This window comes from Cebus imitator, unplaced genomic scaffold (assembly GCF_001604975.1).
Source record: "Cebus imitator isolate Cc_AM_T3 unplaced genomic scaffold, Cebus_imitator-1.0 Scaffold94, whole genome shotgun sequence".
Taxonomy (NCBI): Eukaryota; Metazoa; Chordata; class Mammalia; order Primates; family Cebidae; genus Cebus; species Cebus imitator.
This window is the reverse complement of record NW_016107409.1, coordinates 2351994-2369592: the sequence shown is the minus strand read 5'-3', so window position 1 is coordinate 2369592 and position 17599 is coordinate 2351994. Positions and strand designations below refer to the sequence as shown.

The 17599-nt window shown below is 40.2% G+C and overlaps 1 protein-coding gene across 5 annotated transcripts in view; it reads left to right on the top strand.

Annotated features, from left to right (window-relative positions):
- Positions 1 to 211: 211 nt before the first annotated feature.
- Positions 212 to 17599, top strand: part of CYSLTR2 (cysteinyl leukotriene receptor 2) — a 43244-nt gene continuing 25856 nt past the window's right edge. For 4 of the 5 annotated variants that reach the window (XM_017535928.2, XM_017535926.2, XM_017535923.2 and 1 more), the window contains exon 1: positions 4353 to 4662. The gene's annotated coding sequence lies outside the window, so the exon portion shown is untranslated. Of the gene's footprint in view, positions 473 to 4352; positions 4663 to 17599 lie in introns of those variants that run through there. The other variant, XM_017535927.2, reaches the window with a different exon arrangement.

The window sequence follows — 17599 nt, the reverse complement described above, 5'->3', positions numbered from 1 at the left end:
GAACACACTGTCCTGGTGCCATTCTTTGACCAGAGAGAGCCCCTTGGGACAGGAAAGGGCTGAAGGAGGACCAGACATAGATTAGAGTCCTCCCTGCTCCTCATCCAACCTCTTTGTTGACCCGAGGCGGCTGGGAGTCTGTGGGGCTAAGGGACACTTCCTTGTCTGTACTGTGCTCTGGGTACTTGGGAATTCCCCAGCCAAGTGTCCTCAAATGCTATGAGTTTTCCCTACTTGCATCAGAGCATACAGTTTGTGTAGCCCTACGTCCTACAGGTGGCCAAGAACAGCTGCTTTCAGGCACTGGGGACAAGGACATGAGGGCTAGAATTCCCCATGCCTAAGTGTGGAGCTCCTCATACGTGGGAGGGAGGTGGGAGTGGGAAGAGGACAAGGACAGCTGCAGGCTTTGCCAGCTCTTCTGAGGTGGCCACATTCCAGCCCAGACCTCAAACACAAAGGAGTCTGAGAAGTGAGTACAAATGTATAGTATGGGGATCTAACAATTTAGAAATGAGTATTTAATGTTATAAAAAAGTAGTGATGGTGGGCTGGGCACAGTGGTTCAGGCCTGTAATCCTAGCACTTTGGAAGGGTGAGGTGGGTGGATTACAAGGTCAGGAGTTTGAGACCAGCCTGGCCAATATGGTGAAATCCCGTCTCTACTAAAAATACAAAAGTTAGCTGGGTGTGGTGGTGGGTGCCTGTAGTCCCAGCTACTCAGGAGACTGAGGCAGGAGAACTGCTAGAACCCGGGAGGTGGAGGTTGCCGTAAGCTGAGATCGCACCACTGTACTCCACCCTGAGCAACAGAGCGAGACTCCATGTCAAAAAAATAAATAAATAAATAAATAAAATAAAAGGAGTAGTGCTAGTGATAAGCTCTCCAAAACAGACTACAGCAGAGTCAGGGGGAGTATATGTGTGGATAACTGTTTTAGAAAGGGAGGCCAGTGAAGTCTTGTGGGATATAGTGGCCCTTAAGTAGAGAGTTAAGTGGAGTGAGGAAGACAGGGCGATGGCATCTCAGCACAGGGACTTGGACCAGCAGCAGGGAAGGCCATGTGGCTAGGGTCAAAGTGGTATACATACATAAGAGGGGCCAATCAGGTTGGGCTTTTGCAGATCATGGTAAAGATTTTTATTTTGAATAATGTGTGTGCTCTTTTTTACCTGCCATGAATACTATCCATTTGTTTATCTGATTAACTCATCAAAGTTTTTGAAAGTTATTTATTACTCTTCAAGGAAAGAGGTTTTTATTTTGAGAATTGTGGGAAGTCACTGCAGGGTTTTTAAGCAAGGGAATGAATGATATGACTTACTCTTTAAGAGCATCACTGTAGCGCAGTAGAGCAGTGAGAGTAGAAACACGAAAACAATTAGGGTGTTATTGTAGCATTCTTTTTCCTTTTTCTTTTCTCTTTTCTTTTTTTTTTTTTTGAGATAGAGTCTCACCCTTTCCCCCAGGCTAAAATGCGGTGGCACGATCTCGGCTCACTGCGACCTCTGCCTCCCGGGTCTAGCAATTCTCCTGCATCAGCCTCCCAAGTAGCTGTGATTACAGGTTCCTGCCACCTTGCCCAGCTAATTTTTGTATTTTTAGTAGAGATGAGGTTTCACCATCTTGGTCAGCCTTGTCTCAAACTCCTGACCTCAGGTGATCCACCCCCCTCAGCCTCCCAAAGTGCTGGGATTACAGGCTGTGCCTGGCCCTCTTTTTCTTAAGACTTTTAGTTAATTTGTGAAAACTATTTATCTCTAAAAATTGGGGTAAAATTATATATTTTTTATTACATGACATAAATTTTACCATTTTAACTGTTTTTTTAAAGTGTACAGTTCAGTGGCATGAAATACATTTACATTATTTTACAACCATCACCAACATCCATCTCCAGAACTTGTTTCATCTTACAAAACAGTTTCCTTTAAACAACTTTCCATTTCCCTCTGATAAAAGATAAACTGCAGCACACTAAGATTTTAAAGACTTTATTGGAGCAGACAGCAATTTATTAATTGGGTAGTACCAAAGGAGTCAAGTGGAAGCCTTTTATGGGGTGAATGCAGAAGCAAGCTAAAGAATATTTGATTGGTTAAAGAGCAGTTTGGGGGAGTATTAGCGATATTAAGTCTTCCAATCCATAAATATAGGATGTCTCTCTATTTATTCATGTATTCTTTGTTTTGTTTTGTTTGTAGATCTTTAATTTCTTTCAGCAATGTTTTGTGCTTTTCAGCACACAAGTCTTTCACTTCCTTAGGTGAATTTCTAAGTTTATTTTTTAAAGATTTTTAAAATTTTTAAATTTAAAAAAATTATAATTTTTAGTTGGCCAGTAATAATTGTACATATTTATGGGGTACAGTGTGATATTTTGATATAGGTATACAATATATAATTAGGGTATTTAGCATATTCACCACCTTAAACATTTGGCATTTATTTTTGAAAATATTCACAATTTGCTAATCTAGCTATTTGAAAATATACAATAAATTGTTGTTTATTACAGTCACCCTACAGTACTGTAGAACACTAGAACTTATTCCTCTTATCTAGATGTCCATTGATCAACTCTTGTGTCCATTAATCAACCTCTGTCTATCTCTCCCTGCCTCCTCCCCTTCCCAGCCTCTAATAACCACTATTCTACCCTCTACTTGTGTAAGATCAACTATTTTATCTTCCATTTATGAGTGAGAATATGCAGTATTTATCTTTCTGTGCCCGGCTTACTTCACTTAACATAATGTCTTCCAAGCTCATCCATGTTGCCACAGATGATAGAATTTAGTTCTTTTTAAATCAATAAATAGTATTCAATCAGGTATATATGACACATTTTTCATCCATCTTTCTGTTGATGAATATTCAGGGTGATCCCATATCTTGGCTATTGTGAATAGTGCTACAATAAACATGAGAGTGCAGAGATCTCAACAAGATCCAGTAATTCTACTACTGAGTATTTATCCAAAGTATGCTACTCATTTTAATGCTATTGTAAATGCAATAGTTTCCTTACTTTCCTTTTTTGGATTGTTTATTATTAGTGATATAAATGCAACTCATTTTTGTGTATTGATTTCCTATCCTGCAACTTTGCTCAATTTGCTTATTAGCTCTATTGGGTTTTTTGTGTGTGCATGTATGGAATCTATAGGTTTCTCTACATATAAGATTTTATCATTTGCAACAGAGATAATTTTACTAATTTATTTCTAATTTGGATCTCTTTAATTTATTATTTTATTTTATTTTTTTGAGACAGGGTCTTGCTCTGTCACCAGGCTGGAGTGCAGTAGTGCGATCTTGGCTCATAGCAACCTCCACTTCCCGAGTTCAATTGATTCTTCTGCCTCAGACTCCCAAATAGCTGGGATTACAGGTGCACGTCACCATGCCCAGCTAATTTTTGTGTTTTTAGCAGAGACGGTGTTTCACCATTTTGGCCAGGATGGTCTCAATCTCTTGACATTGTGATCTGCCCGTCTCGGCCTCCCAAAGTGCTGGGATTAAAGGCATGAGCCACCACACCCTGCGTTGTTTTTCTTGCCTAATATTACTGAAGCTTTCTACCCAATAAATGAGGATTTGAACGGTGATGGGGACGTGCATAATGGTTGGATTTGGGACATACTTTATGGGCAGAACAAATGAAACTTGTTGGCTCACAGGTGGGCGGTGGAAGAAAGAGAAGTTAAAAGAGATTTCTAGGTTTATGGACAGATTAGCTAAATTATTGTGGTACCATTTGCTTAGTCGGGGTAGATGGGGAGATGCAGGACTAAGGGGGAAGAGAAAAGCTCTATCTGGGCCACACTAAATTTCGCCATGATTGTGGATCAGATAGATAAAAAGCAAGAGAAGAAGGAGGGAAGAAGTCAGAACACAGACCTCTGGGGAAAGCTTACATGTAGAAAAGGGATGGAAGAGGAGGCATCAGAAAAAGACGCAAAGAAGAGCAACCTGAGAGGTAGAAAAAGAACAAGGAACATCAGAGAAATGAGGAAAAAGTTTCAGGAAAGTGGCAATGGTCAACTATGCAAACAAGAGGGGAAGGAAGGTGAGGACTGAGAAAGGATCTTTTACGTGAACAACGAGGAGGAGGTTATTGGTGACCTCTGACAGAAGATTTTCAGCAGAGTGGATAAGGTCTCTGCCTGAATGCAAGTGAGTTGAAAATGCAAGCGAGTGAGGGAAGTGCTTTAAACAAGTTTAGAGTGCTGTGTGTGTGAGGCAATGTTGCTATTACTGTTGCCACGGAAACAGAAACCATTTAGGAGAACTAAAAGCTACTGAAAACCACTGACTCTAACCCCTCATATCCGCTTGATCTCTCGTGAAAGATAATGATAAAAACCAGTCATTAGAGGGGCAGGGCAATTTTAAGTTTCTTCTTTTTAGACATAGCCCCTAACGAAATCCTCCTCCTTCTTGAGAAGGGAGCTTGCACTGACATCTACAGTGGCTTCTAAAAAGCACAGATGACCTGCTATACTTCCTGACTTTCTTGCTATTGGTTGGCACCATTCATAAATATACTTTGCTGTTTTACTTTTCTTTGAAATAAGCAGGCTGAATTACGTGGAAGAGAAAGGCAGGAGAGATAGAGGCAGCAGAAGCCAGGGCGGCTGAAACACAGAGACCTTCAGGTGGGCATTTTAATCTTTGTTTTGTTAATTCATTGTTGAGAATCAAGCCTTGATGATAACTTAATAATCAGAGGAATAATTTTTGAAAAGTAAATTTTGTTTTGTTCTACTATCAATGTTATTTTCCTGTCATGTACGTGGTAGTTTAAAAAATACTGTAGAAGTACAAAAATGTTGAAGGAAGCAAAATTCTCCACCAAGATAAATTCCAAAATTCTCCACCAAAATTCTCCACCTCTATTGATATTTTGCGTGTGTGTACGCACATATAACTTTAATTTTCATAGTTGCATCCCTGCCTTATGGGCAAGTTTATATTCACTTTCTCTATTTCAGTCTATGATTTTTCCATGTTGCTGTGAATTCTTTGTAATCATAAATTAAAGCTGTCACATAATATTACATTGAGGAACTTTACTATGCTTCCTCCATTTTTGGCTATATACATTTTTCCTATTTTTCGTTGTTTGGGTCCTTTTATTATATAAGATATATTTTTTCATTCAGGGTCTTGTTGTAGAGGTAGAAGTTAAATTTGAGGACATATATTTCAATGGATTTGCTCAGAGCCACAATGAGAGTGAAAGAATGTGTGAGGTCATGAGTGTATCATCTGTTCCTTACCCCACTGGGACCCTAATCAGTGTTTCTCAACTCTGGCTGCACATTTAGCCAAAATCACCAGACTCTGAGGAGATTAGAAAGTTACCCCTAGAATAATTGAAGCTTAACTTTTGGAGATCAGCCAGTCATCTGCAGTATTTTGTCTTGTTTTCCAGAAACATCTCAGGTGGGTCTAATGAGTGGTCAGCATAAAAACAGATGACCTAGGTCATTCAAAATATTTTTCTGTCTTTGACATATACCAGAGAGTAATATGTATCAGGAGAAAGGGAGGTATAATTTTAGGCAAGCCAACCAAATCTCCCTCTCAACACGACATAAATAGTGCACATTATAGAATGATTTGTGGGAAGCAAGACTTCTAGAAATTTCTATCATCTACCTCAGCCACATAAACTGTTGAGATGAGAATCTACTTGAGTTTCAATTTACAAATGTTTTAAAGAGGTGGATTTGTTTCCAGTGTTTCGATGATTACAAGTTAGAGAAGTTAAGGCGGTAGTATGTTCTAAATGTGTCTGAATCATGCCCATATCTGCTAGAATCTGCCAAGGCAACCGGGCTTCTTTTCTTTTGCAAACTCTTTTTTTTTTTTTGAGACAGAGTTTTGCTCTTGTTGCCTAGGCTGGAGTACAATGGCACAATCTCAGCTCACCGAAACCTCCGCCTCCTGGGTTCAAGTGATTCTCCTGCCTCAGCCTCCTGAGTAACTGGGATTACAGGCATGCACCACCATGCCCAGCTAATTTTTTGCATTTTTAGTAGAGACAGGGTTACTCCATGTTGGCCAGGCTGGTCTCGAACTCCTGACCTCAGGTGATCCATCCGCCTCGGCCTCCCAAAATGCTGGGATTACAGGCATAAGCCACCATGCCCTGCCCTGTTTCAAACTCTTTAAGATTAAACACAAGGTGGGCATTTAATGGCTGGCCAGTCACACACTGGGGGCATAGTGAAGATTGATGGGATTGGATTTGGAGGCAGGAGGTGGCTCACTCTGGCTTTTAGGAGCCCCATAGACATGGCACTTACCTTCTCTGGACCCCACGTTGGACCCCACGTCCTCAGGAGGAAAGTGGACAGAGTTTATGCCAGGGCTGTATTATGGTTTCTCCCACTGGGGACTGAAAACAGCCAGAACAGCTAAACTACATTGAAGCATTTGCTGTTCCACTCCTAGCCTACTGCAGGCCAGAATCACCCCAACTTGATCAACAGTGTGTTAATTAAACTTCTTCTTGTTTTGACTTAGTGGAAAACACCTGTGTAGTACCTTCTTTAATGAATGTAAACATTCACACAGTACTGTTTACAAAACACAAATCAGTGCCTGCATCAGTTCATTTGATCTATTTACATGCATCATTTCATTTGACCCACATACTAGCCTTAAGAACTGGAGGGTGCAATTCTTATTTTAAAGATGATAAAGATGAGACCCAGAGAACATAGGATCTTTCCCAGGTGGAATGAGAACTGGTCCAATTTGGTTGAGCGCAGGGCACACAGTCTTTTTTTTTTTTGAGACAAGAGTCTCAGTCTGTCACCAGAGGCCAGGCTGGAGTGCAGTGGCCCTACCTCTGCTCACTGCAACCTCCGCCTCCTAGGTTCAAGCAATTCTCCTGCCTCAGCCTTCCGAGCAGCTGGGACTACAAGCGGCCGCCATCACACCCAGCTAATTTTTAAATATTTTTTAGTAGAGACGGGGTTTCACCATGTTGACCAGGATGGTCTTGATCTCTTGACCTCGTGATCCGCCTGCCTCGGCCTCCCAAAGTGCTGGGATTACAGGCGTGAGCCACCGTGCCCAGCCTTTCTTACAACTTAAATAATAGCTACTGTGGGAAATTGGTTAAACAAATTTCATAATGTTTATATAATTGGATACTCTGTAGCCAGTCAAATGATGACATTGATGTTATTAGTTGCCAAAGAACGATGATCATGGCACAGAAATAAGAAAACAGCAAGGTACAAAACAGCATTAAAAATGCACTCATTTTGTTTAAAAATATTTGTATATATTTCAAGAAAAAAGCATATATGCAAAATTTTAGATATGTCTTGTTGGTGATAAACTTTGTAATTTCAGTTTATTTCAGCTTGTATTACATTGCAATTTTTTTTTTTTTTTTTTTTTTAATTTTTTTTTTTTTTTTTTTTTTTTTTTTCCGTGAACATGTACTACTTGTGTAATAAAAATAAAGGAAAGTAAATAGAATTGTTCATACCTTTCTGGTTGGCTCTTCTCCAGATGAAATAGTCCCAACCCCTTTCACTTGGCCACAAAGAAGGTTCCTATTTAATTCTCTGAGTTTTGTACCTTGTCACAAAAAACTAAAAGGCTGACTAAAAGGCATAATTGAAACTTAAACCCAGGACCCTTTTAACTCAAAAGCACATGCTTTCATTCATTATATCACCCTGCCTCCCATCCGCCTGGGATCACACAACAACCCCCGTTTTAGAGGAAAGATGATATATTTTTTCAGTGTACTCATTATTGTGTACGTGAGTACATGAGGATTAACTTGGACGTTGTTAGCGTTTCCTGTGTGCTCCAGAATCAAGGACTCTTTCTGCTTTTCTATAGTTTGCTCTGTGCACCAGACATCTGAGACACTCTAGTCTTACCCAAGGGTAAGCCTTTAAGGTAAAAGCCTCACAAGGGTTAATGGTCTTGGCATGAGAGCAGAAGGCAGCCACAGAAGGTACCCAAATGGTACACATTAACATCATTTCATAGAAAAAGACCATGGGAGTTCTTTCCCCACAGAAGATTTAATTGTGAGGCATAAAATGACGGCTTTGGAAAACAGCTTCATTCGCTCATTTATTGATCATTTATCTGAGCACATTCATATGCCTCACGCTGTGCTGGGGTAAAGCAGCAGACGCGTGCTTGCCTTCTGTGGGCAAACAGTCTGGTAGGTAGGGATAGAAAGGAAGCAACTGCTGCCCCTGGGGTAAATGCTGGACGGGAAGCCCATGGGGCTGCAGCCAGCCAAGACCTGGAGGGGTCAGAGAAGGCTTCTTCTGGAGGAAGTGATGTTTAGAAACCTGAGACTGGATAAGCAATAGCCAGGAGGTGAGCTGGAGCTCAAAAGAAGTGAGCAAGAGAAAGCCTGCTGTGTTGGGGGCCTTGAAATAAGCTTCATGAGACTGAGCATCGTTTACCGAGGGGATGGAGCAGAGAGAATATGATGGATAACAAGATCCATACTGTGAAAAGCCTGGTGACGAACTTGATTCTGTGATGATAATGGATTTTAAGTGGAAGAGTAATGTGGTCAGATATGCATTTTGGAAAGGTTACTCTGGTCACTCTGTGAAGAATGAATTGAGGATAGCCAGAGTGGAGATAGGGAGCAATTGAGGAGGCTGTGTCCATTGTCCAGGTGAAAGATGACAGCCTATACTAGGTCGGTCTTGAATTGACCCCTGAGATGAAAGGAGGGAGTTGGTGGAGTCTGCTGGGTGAACGGGCCAGGTCTGCCACGGAGGAAACCCTGGGCAGCAGGATGAGCAGGGGAGGAGGGGAGCCCACGGTTAACTTTTGCTCCTGGCCCTCTCTTCTTTAGGTTTCAGATACCCACTGCCCCTGTGCCACTGGCAGGTGGGGTGGCAACAGGAATGACAATGCATGTGCCAGGCACAGTGCAGCTGCATCCCTGGCTGTCACCTGTGCTGCCTCCTGGGGTCCTCCCAATTACTCCAAGAGGTTGAGTGCTTGCTGATGATCACAGTTTGCACAAGGAAGAGCTAGGATTCAGATTCAGTTGGGATTTATTCCAGAGGTTTTCCATGATATCCCAATGTATTTAGTAAATACACATGATGTTTAACAAACTACCTTTGTAAATAATTTCTTTTCTCTAAGAAGTGAATTTAATAGCAGAATGCTGTCTAGTAGAAATGAGAAAGAGAGGAAGTTTTAATTTGAATAAATGGGCTTGTGTGGAGCCCCTGGGTCATGTCATTTAGTCACCTTGATTATGGACAGGGAGGACCCTGATGTTGATTAATCCATAGGGATTTACTAGAATAAATAGGACAATGTCTCTATAATAACACTTACTGTTCCTCTGTCTTGGAAATCAGAAGACTTGAAAATCAGAGACTCAGGAGACTCAGATACAGAACAATTCTGTGATTCTGTGGTCTTCCTTAAATCAGACATTTGGTTAGTAACAGATACCTCCAATCCTTCTAAATACATGGATGAAGTGCATTAGAAAATGAAAATCATATTGCTGAGATTTTTACATAAAATTAGATAATTGGCATCATAGACTCATGTGTTATATTAACGAAGGAGAGCTGAGGAAAGTTTTGAGAGCCAGAGAGAGGGCAGCATTTAGTCAAAATAATGTTTATAAACAAAATGAAGCCATATCTCTAAGGAGCTCAGAGCTCTTCCTATATGTTGTTTTCATTGAGTTGAATTTCTATTTGTTTATTTGGTGGCTGAATGTTAGTGGTGGGATGATTATGCAAGAGAAGCTAGCTTTTGGAATCTGTTAAAAGGAGGAGACAAGGAGATTTAGTAAAGACGGAGGTGGGAAGAGGGATGTCTGAGATAATACCATGCCTTTTGTTCTTGAAGGCAGAGGTGTCCCCTGGCATGCTCAGATGCTAAGCTTCTACTAAGTTTCAGTCCCTGCTACATCCCTGAGGATAAGTTGTTCTCTGGGAGCATTATCTCTTCAAAACAAAACAAGAATGAAATATTACAAGAACTTCCATTTTAAGGGGGTAATTTTCTGCAAATGTGTTCACAATCAATAGGCACCTTTTGAATGAATGAGGGAATTTCTCAAGAAAGAAACTTCAGTGAGGCTGGGTATGGTGGCTCATACCTGTAATCTCAACACTTTGGGAGGCCAAGGCAGCCAGATGGCTGGAGCCTAGCAGTTTGAGACCAGCCTGGGCAACGTGGCAAAGCCCTGTCTTGACTAAAAAGTACAAAAAATTAGCTGGGCATAGTGGCAAGCACCTATAGTCCCAGCTACTTGAGAGACTGAGGTGGGAGGATCGCTTGAGCCTGGGAGGTCGAGGCTGCAGTGAGCTGTGACTGTGGCACTGCAGCCTCGAACCTTGGTGATAGAGTGAGATCCTGTGAAAGAAAGAAAGAAAAAGAAAGGAAAAAGAAAAGAAAGAAGGAAAAAAGGAAAGAAATAAAGAAAAAGAGAAAGAAAGAAACTTCGTTGGATAATGTACAAATTGACCAATCAAGACAACAGGGGGAAAAAGTTTGTCAGCAAAAGACAGAGAAAAGGCATCTACTGCTAAACTGCCAAGACAATGCTGATACTTACAGGATCTGACATTTTGGCCGTTCAGACACTTTCCAAGCTGTCATTTTTCAGCCATGCAAACTTTTGTCCTAATGGCACTCTGACAGTACACATCTTCTTGAGGTGTCCCTTCCTCCATCTGTCTGTGTACATTTGTGGGCAGAGGACATTATTATCACACATGTGGTGGTCTGGTCAAAGTTCTCCTTTCAGCGGAAGAAGGCCACAGCCAGTTCACACTGCACGTCCACCCACTGTAAGCTGGGCCCAAGAGTCAGTGCTTCAAGAAGACCAGCAGCCCCAGGGAGAGTTCAGGCAAGGAAAATGGCTCCCATGAGATCTCAAGAGCCAAAGAATGTTCTAACATATCATCAATCATGAAGTATGTCATGTACTGATGAAAAATAAATGTGTATTCTGCAGCTGTTGGATGAAATGCTCTGTAAATGTTTGTTAGGTCCATCTAGTATATGGGGCAGTTTAAATCTGATGTTTCTTTGTTGATTTCCTGATTAATCAGTCCAATGGCAAGAATTGGCTGTTGAGTCCCCAGTTATTGTTTTATTGGGATCTATCTTTTCCTTTAGATTTAATAACATTTGCTTATATATTTGAGTGGTCTAGTGTTGGGTGCATATACACTTACAATGGTTATTTTTGGTGAATTCATATTTTTATTATATAATGTCCTTCCCTGTCTCTTTTTACTGCTTAACCAGAAGTCTGTTTTGTCTAATATAAGCATAGCTCCTCCTGCTGGCTTTTGATTTCCATCTGCATGGTTTATCTTTTTTTGTCCCTTTACTTTCAGTCTATGCAAGTCTTCACAGGTGAGGTGAGTTTCTTATAGGCAGCGTATAGTTGGGTCTTGTGTTTTTAAAATCTATTAGCCTAGCCTATATCTTTTAAATGAGGACTTTAATCCATTTACATTCAAGGTTATCATTTATTAGGAGGTGAAAACATCTATCATTTTATTGATTCTTTTCTGGTTGTCTTATATATCTTTTGTAATGTTTCCATGCTTTTAAATATTTGATGTGTCCTATGTTTATTTCTATACATCTGGTGGAAAAGTTGTCTCTTTCAATTTTATAGAGTAGGTTTCAAAGGACACAGTTTATTCATATAAATGTGTCCTGAAGTATCAGTTCAGTGAGGTGAGTAGACCTTGGTTCTAGGTAGACATTGTAATATAGTCTTCATGTGGTTTCTTTGGCTGTAATTCCCATTAGTGGCATTTGCAAACTTCTCAGTGGCCTAGGCTGTGGGAATTTGTAGTGATAATGATTTGGCCTTGCCAGGTGTGGGCTTACTCGGCTGTTTCTCAGGCAAAGGGCATGTGTGTGCACATGATGGGTCAACCAACTAGGGGTTGAGTTTGCTGCGGTTGAGGCTATGGGTCCAGGAGTGGCTTGCAGGGATATTTCTCAGTCTCAGGATGTAAGTTCCTAGCTGCTTGGATGGCCTGAGGGAACATCTGCCAGGAGCAGCCCATTAGGTGTTTCCATGAGTCAGAATGTGGGCACAAGCCTGCTTGGCTGGCCTGGGGACATGCCTTCCAGGGGTGGCCACAGGGCTGTTTTTCAGGACTGGTGTATGGGTGCATAATTTCTCAGCTAGCCTAAGACTGATTTGCTGGGGGTGACCCATGGGCATATTTCTCAGGCCCAAGACTCAGCTGCACAGCTGCTCACTTGGCCTGGGACCATGTTTCCTGTGAACATCACTATGAACTATAAAAAGTGTCCTCTTTGCCTCTGCACAGTATGTGGTAGTTGTTGGAGCTAACATTTAAGTGACACTCTAAAGTTATTAGATAAAACATACAGTACTATTGTGGGAAGAGTTGCGAAAGGCAGGGTGGGGTATTAAAGTAGAACTCTCTTAGTGTGGAGAATTTAAAACCACAATAACAGGGTGGTTAGATGAAAGTGAGGGGGAGAAGAGGAAGCCTAATGTGGATCTAAATTTGCCTGGACCATCAAATCCTATGGTTCCATGTCTAATACATGTGCTATAAGAGCACATTACAGTAACGCTTGTTTGCCTAGTGTTGATGAGTTTACCAGGTTCCCTCAACTATGTGCTCATCAGAATAGGGTATGCAGAATCAGTAGAAAACTCTTTTCCCCTGCAAATCTGATTATCTGGAGAGGCAGACATGATGTGTCTGCCTGACATACATCCACCAAAGCACAAGGAGACCTAATCTTAGACTGCAGTAGTTTTTATACAGATGCCAGAGGAATGAAAAAAAGAGGAAAGAAAAAAATGTCAGTTGGTAAAGGTGGTGTGCATAAGGCAATGTAGATATTGAAGAAAATGATTTGGATTGGCAAGAGTTAGGCACATTGCAGGTTGAGGAAGAGGGGAGATTAGGAAGAGGGGCAAGTAAGAGACCAAAGAGAGTGGCATGAAAGGCACAGGAACATGCGTGAAGAAGTGTAAGTCCAGGTCTGGGCTACCTGGTGTTGAGGAGCAGTAAAACAATAACAATAATACCAGTTTCACAGTTTCAAAGTGTTTTTACATACATTATTATATTTGCTTCTCTTAGAGCCCTTTTCAGATATGGAGTTTGTGGAGAAGTGGGTCATGATTATCCTCATTTTATTTTATTTTTATTTATTTTTTTAAATTATGCTTTAAGTTCTGGGATGCATGCGCAGAATGTGTAGGTTTGTTACATAGGTATATATGTGCCATGGTGGTTTGCTGCATCCATCAACCCGTCATCTACATTAGGTATTTCTCCTAATGCTGTCCCTCCCCGTGTCCCCAACCCCAGACAGGCCCCAGTGTGTGATGCTCCCCTCCCTGTGTCCATGTGTTCTCATTGTTCAACTACCACTTATGAGTAAGAACATGAGGTGTTTGGTTTTCTGTTTCTGTTTTAGTTTGATGAGAATGATGGTTTCCAGCTTCATCTGTGTCCCTGCAAAGAACACGAACACATCTTTTTTTATGGCTGCATAGTATGCCATGGTGTATATGTGCTACATTTTCTTTATCCAGTCTATCATTGATGGGCATTTAGGTTGGTTCCAAGTCTTTGCTATTGTGAATAATGCTGCAATAAACATACATGTGCATGTATATTTATTGTAGAATAATTTATAATCCTTTGGGTATATACCCAGTAATGGGATTGCTGGGTCAAATGGTATTTCTGGTTCTAGATCCTGAGGAATTGCCACACTGTCTTCCACAATGGCTGAACTGATTTATACTTCTGCCAACAGTGCAAGAGCATTCCGATTTATCCACATTCTCTCCAGCACATGTTGTCTCCTGCCTTATTATTATTATACTTTAAGTTCTGGAATACATGTGCAGGAATGTGCAGATTTGTTACATAGGTATACATGTGCTATGATGGTTTGCTGTACTCATTAACCCATCATCTACATTAGGTATTTCTCCTAACGCTATCCTTCCACTAGCCCTCCACCTGCTGACAGGCCCCAGTGTGTGATGTTCCCCTCCTTGTGTCCATGTGTTCTCATTTTTACAACTCCCACTTATGAATGAGAACGTAAGGTGTTTGGTTTTCTATTTCTGTGTTAGTTTGCTGAGAATGATGGTTTCCAGCTTCATTCATGTCCCTGCAAAGGATATGAACTCATCTGTTTTATGGCTGCATAGTATTCCATGGTATATATGTTCCACATTTTCGTTATCTAGTCTATCATTGATGGGTATTTGGGCTGGTTCCAAGTCTTTGCTATTGTGAACAGTGCTTCAATAAACTAAACATATGTGTGCATGTGTGTTTATAGTAGAATGATTTATAATCATTTGGGTATATACTCAGTAATGAATTGCTGAGTCAAATGGTGTTTCTGGTTCTGGATCCCTGAGGAATCACCACACTGTCTTCCACAATGGTTGAACTAATTTACACTCCCGCCAACAGTGTAAAAGTGTTCCTATTTCTCCACATCCTCTCCAGCATCTATTGTTTCCTTACTTTTTAATGATTGCCATTCTAACTGGCGTTAGATGGTATCTCATTGTGGTTTTGATTTGTATTTCTCTACTGACCAGTGCTGATGAGCTTTTTTTCATGTTTGTTGGCTACATAAATGTCTTCTTTTGAGAAGCGTCTGTTCATATCCTTTGATCACTTTTTGATGGGGTTGTTTGTTTTCTTCTTGTAGATTTGTTTAAAATTCTTGTAGATTCTGGATTTTAGCCCTTTATCAGATAGATAGACTGCAAAAAATTTCCCCCATTTTGTAGGTTGCCTGTTCACTCTGATGATAGTTTCTTTGGCTGTGCAGAAGCTCTTTAGTTTAATTAGATCCCACTTGTCAATTTTGGCTTTTGTTGCCATTGCTTTTGGTGTTTTAGTCATAAGTCTTTGCCTATGCCTATGTCCTGAATGGTATTGCCTAGGTTTTCTTGTAGGGTTTTTATGGTTTTTGGTCTTAAATTTAAGTCTTTAATCCATCTTGAGTTAATTTTTGTATAAAGTATAAGGAAGGGGTCCAGTGTCAGTTTTCTGCTTATGGCCAGCCAGTTTTCCCAACACCATTCATTAAATAGGGAATCCTTTTTACATTGCTTGTTTTTGTCAGATTGTCAAAGATCAGATGGTTATAGATATGTAGTGTTATTTCTGAGGCCTCTGTTCTGTTCCATTGGTTTATATATCTGTTTTGGTACCAGTACCATGCTGTTTTGGTTACTGTAGCCTTGTGGCATAGTTTAAAGTCAGACAGTGTGATATCCCCAGCTTTGTTCATTTTGCTTAGGATTGTCTTGGCTATGTGGGCTCTTTGTTGGTTCCATATGAAATTTAAAGTAGTTTTTTCTAATTCTGAGAAGAAAGTCAATTGTATCATAATGGGAATAGCATTGAATCTATAAATTACTTTGGGTAGTATGGTCATTTTCATGATATTGATTCTTCCTATGCATGAGCATGGACTGTCTTTCCATTTGTTTGTGTCCTCTCTTATTTCCTTAAGCAGTGGTTTGTAGTTCTCCTTGAAGAGGCCCTTCACATCCCTTGTAAGTTGTATTCCTAGTTTTTTTTTTAAATCTTTGTAGCAATTGTGAATGAGAGTTCATACATGATTTGGCCCTCTCTTTGTCTATTATTGTTGTGTAGGAATGCTTGTGATTTTTGCACATTGATTTTGTATCCTGAGACTTTGCTGAAGTTGCTTATCAGCTTAAGGAGTTTTTGGACTGAGACAATGGCATTTTCTAAATATACAATGATGTCATCTGCAAACAGAGACAATTTGACTTCCTCTCTTCCCATTTGAATGTCCTTTATTTCTTTCTCTTGCCTGATTGCCCTAGCCAGAACTTTCAATACTATGTTGAATAGGAGTGGTAAGAGAGGGCATTCTTGTCTCGTGCTAGTTTTCAAAGGGAATGCTTCCAGCTTTTGACCATTCAGTATGATATTGGCTGTGGGTTTGTCATAAATAGCTCTTATAATTTAGAGATATGTTCCTTCAATACCTAGTTTATTGTTTTTAGCGTGAAGGGGTGTTGAATTTTATTGAAGACCTTCTCTGCCTCCACTGAGATAATCATGTAACGTTTTTGTCATTGGTTCTGTTTATGTGATGGACTATGTTTATTGATTTGCATATGTTGAACCAGCCTTCCATCCCAGGGATGAGCCCAACTTCATTGTAGTGGATAAGATTTTGATGTGCTGCTAGATTTGTTTTGCCAGTATTTTATTGAGGATTTTCACATTGATGTTCATCAGGGATATTGTCCTGACATTTTCTTTTTTGTTGTGTCTCTTTTTTTTTGGTATCAGGATGATGCTGGCCTCGTAAGATGAGTTAGGGAGGCATTTCTCTTTTTCTGTTCTTTGGAATTGTTTCAGAAACAATGGTATCACCTCGTCTTTGTACCTCTGGTAGAACTTGGCTGTGAATTCATCTGTTCTAGGCATTTTTTGGTTGATAGGCTATTAATTACTTTGTCAATCTCAGAACTTGTTATTGGTCTATTCAGGGATTCCACGTCTTCCTGGTTTCCTCTTGGGAGGGTGTATGTATCCAGGAATTTATCCATTTCTTCTAGGTTTTCTAGTTTATTTGTATAGAGGTGTTCATAGTATTCTCAGATGGTAGTTTGTATTTCTGTGGGATCAGTGGTAATATCCTCATTAACATTTTTTATTGTCTCTATTTGATTCTTCTCTGTTTTCTTCTTTATTAGTCTGGCTAGCAGTCTATGTTGTTAATCTTTTAAAAAAAGAGCCCATAGATCCACTGATTTTTTTGAAGTGTTTTTAATGTTTCTATCTCCTTCAGTTCTGCTCTGATCTTAGTTATTTCTTGTCTTCTGCCAGCTTTTGAATTTGTTTGCTCTTGCTTCTCTAGTTCTTTTACTTTTGATGTTTAGGTGTTGATTTTAAATCTTTCCCACTTTCTGATGTGGGCATTTAGTGCTATAAATTTCCCTCTTAACACTGCTTTAGCTGTCTCCCAGAGGTTGTGGTACATTGTGTCTTTGTTCTCGTTAGTTTCAAATAACTTATTTATTTCTGCCTTAATTTCATCATTTACCCAGTTGTCATTCAGGAGCAGGTTGTTCAGTTTCCATGTAGTTGTGTGGTTTTGAGTGAGTTTCTTAATTCTGAGTTCTAGTTTGATTGCACTGTGGTCTGCGATACTGTTTGTTATTATTTCTGTTCTTTTGCATTTGCTGAGGAGTGTTTTATTTCCAATTATGTGGTCAGTTTTAGAATAAGTGCTGTGTGGTGCTGAGAAAAATGTATACTCTGTTGATTTGGGGTGGAGAGTTCTGTAGATGTCTATCAGGTCCACTTGGTCCAGAGCTGAGTTCACATCCTGAATATCCTTGTTAATTTTCTGTTTCGTTGATCTGTTTATTGTTGACAGTGGGGTGTTAAACTCTCCCACTATTATTGTGTGGGAGTCTAAGTATCATTGTAGGTCTCTAAGAACTTGCTTTATGTATCTGGGTGCTCCTGTACTGGGTGCATATATACTTAGGATAGTTAACTCTTCTTG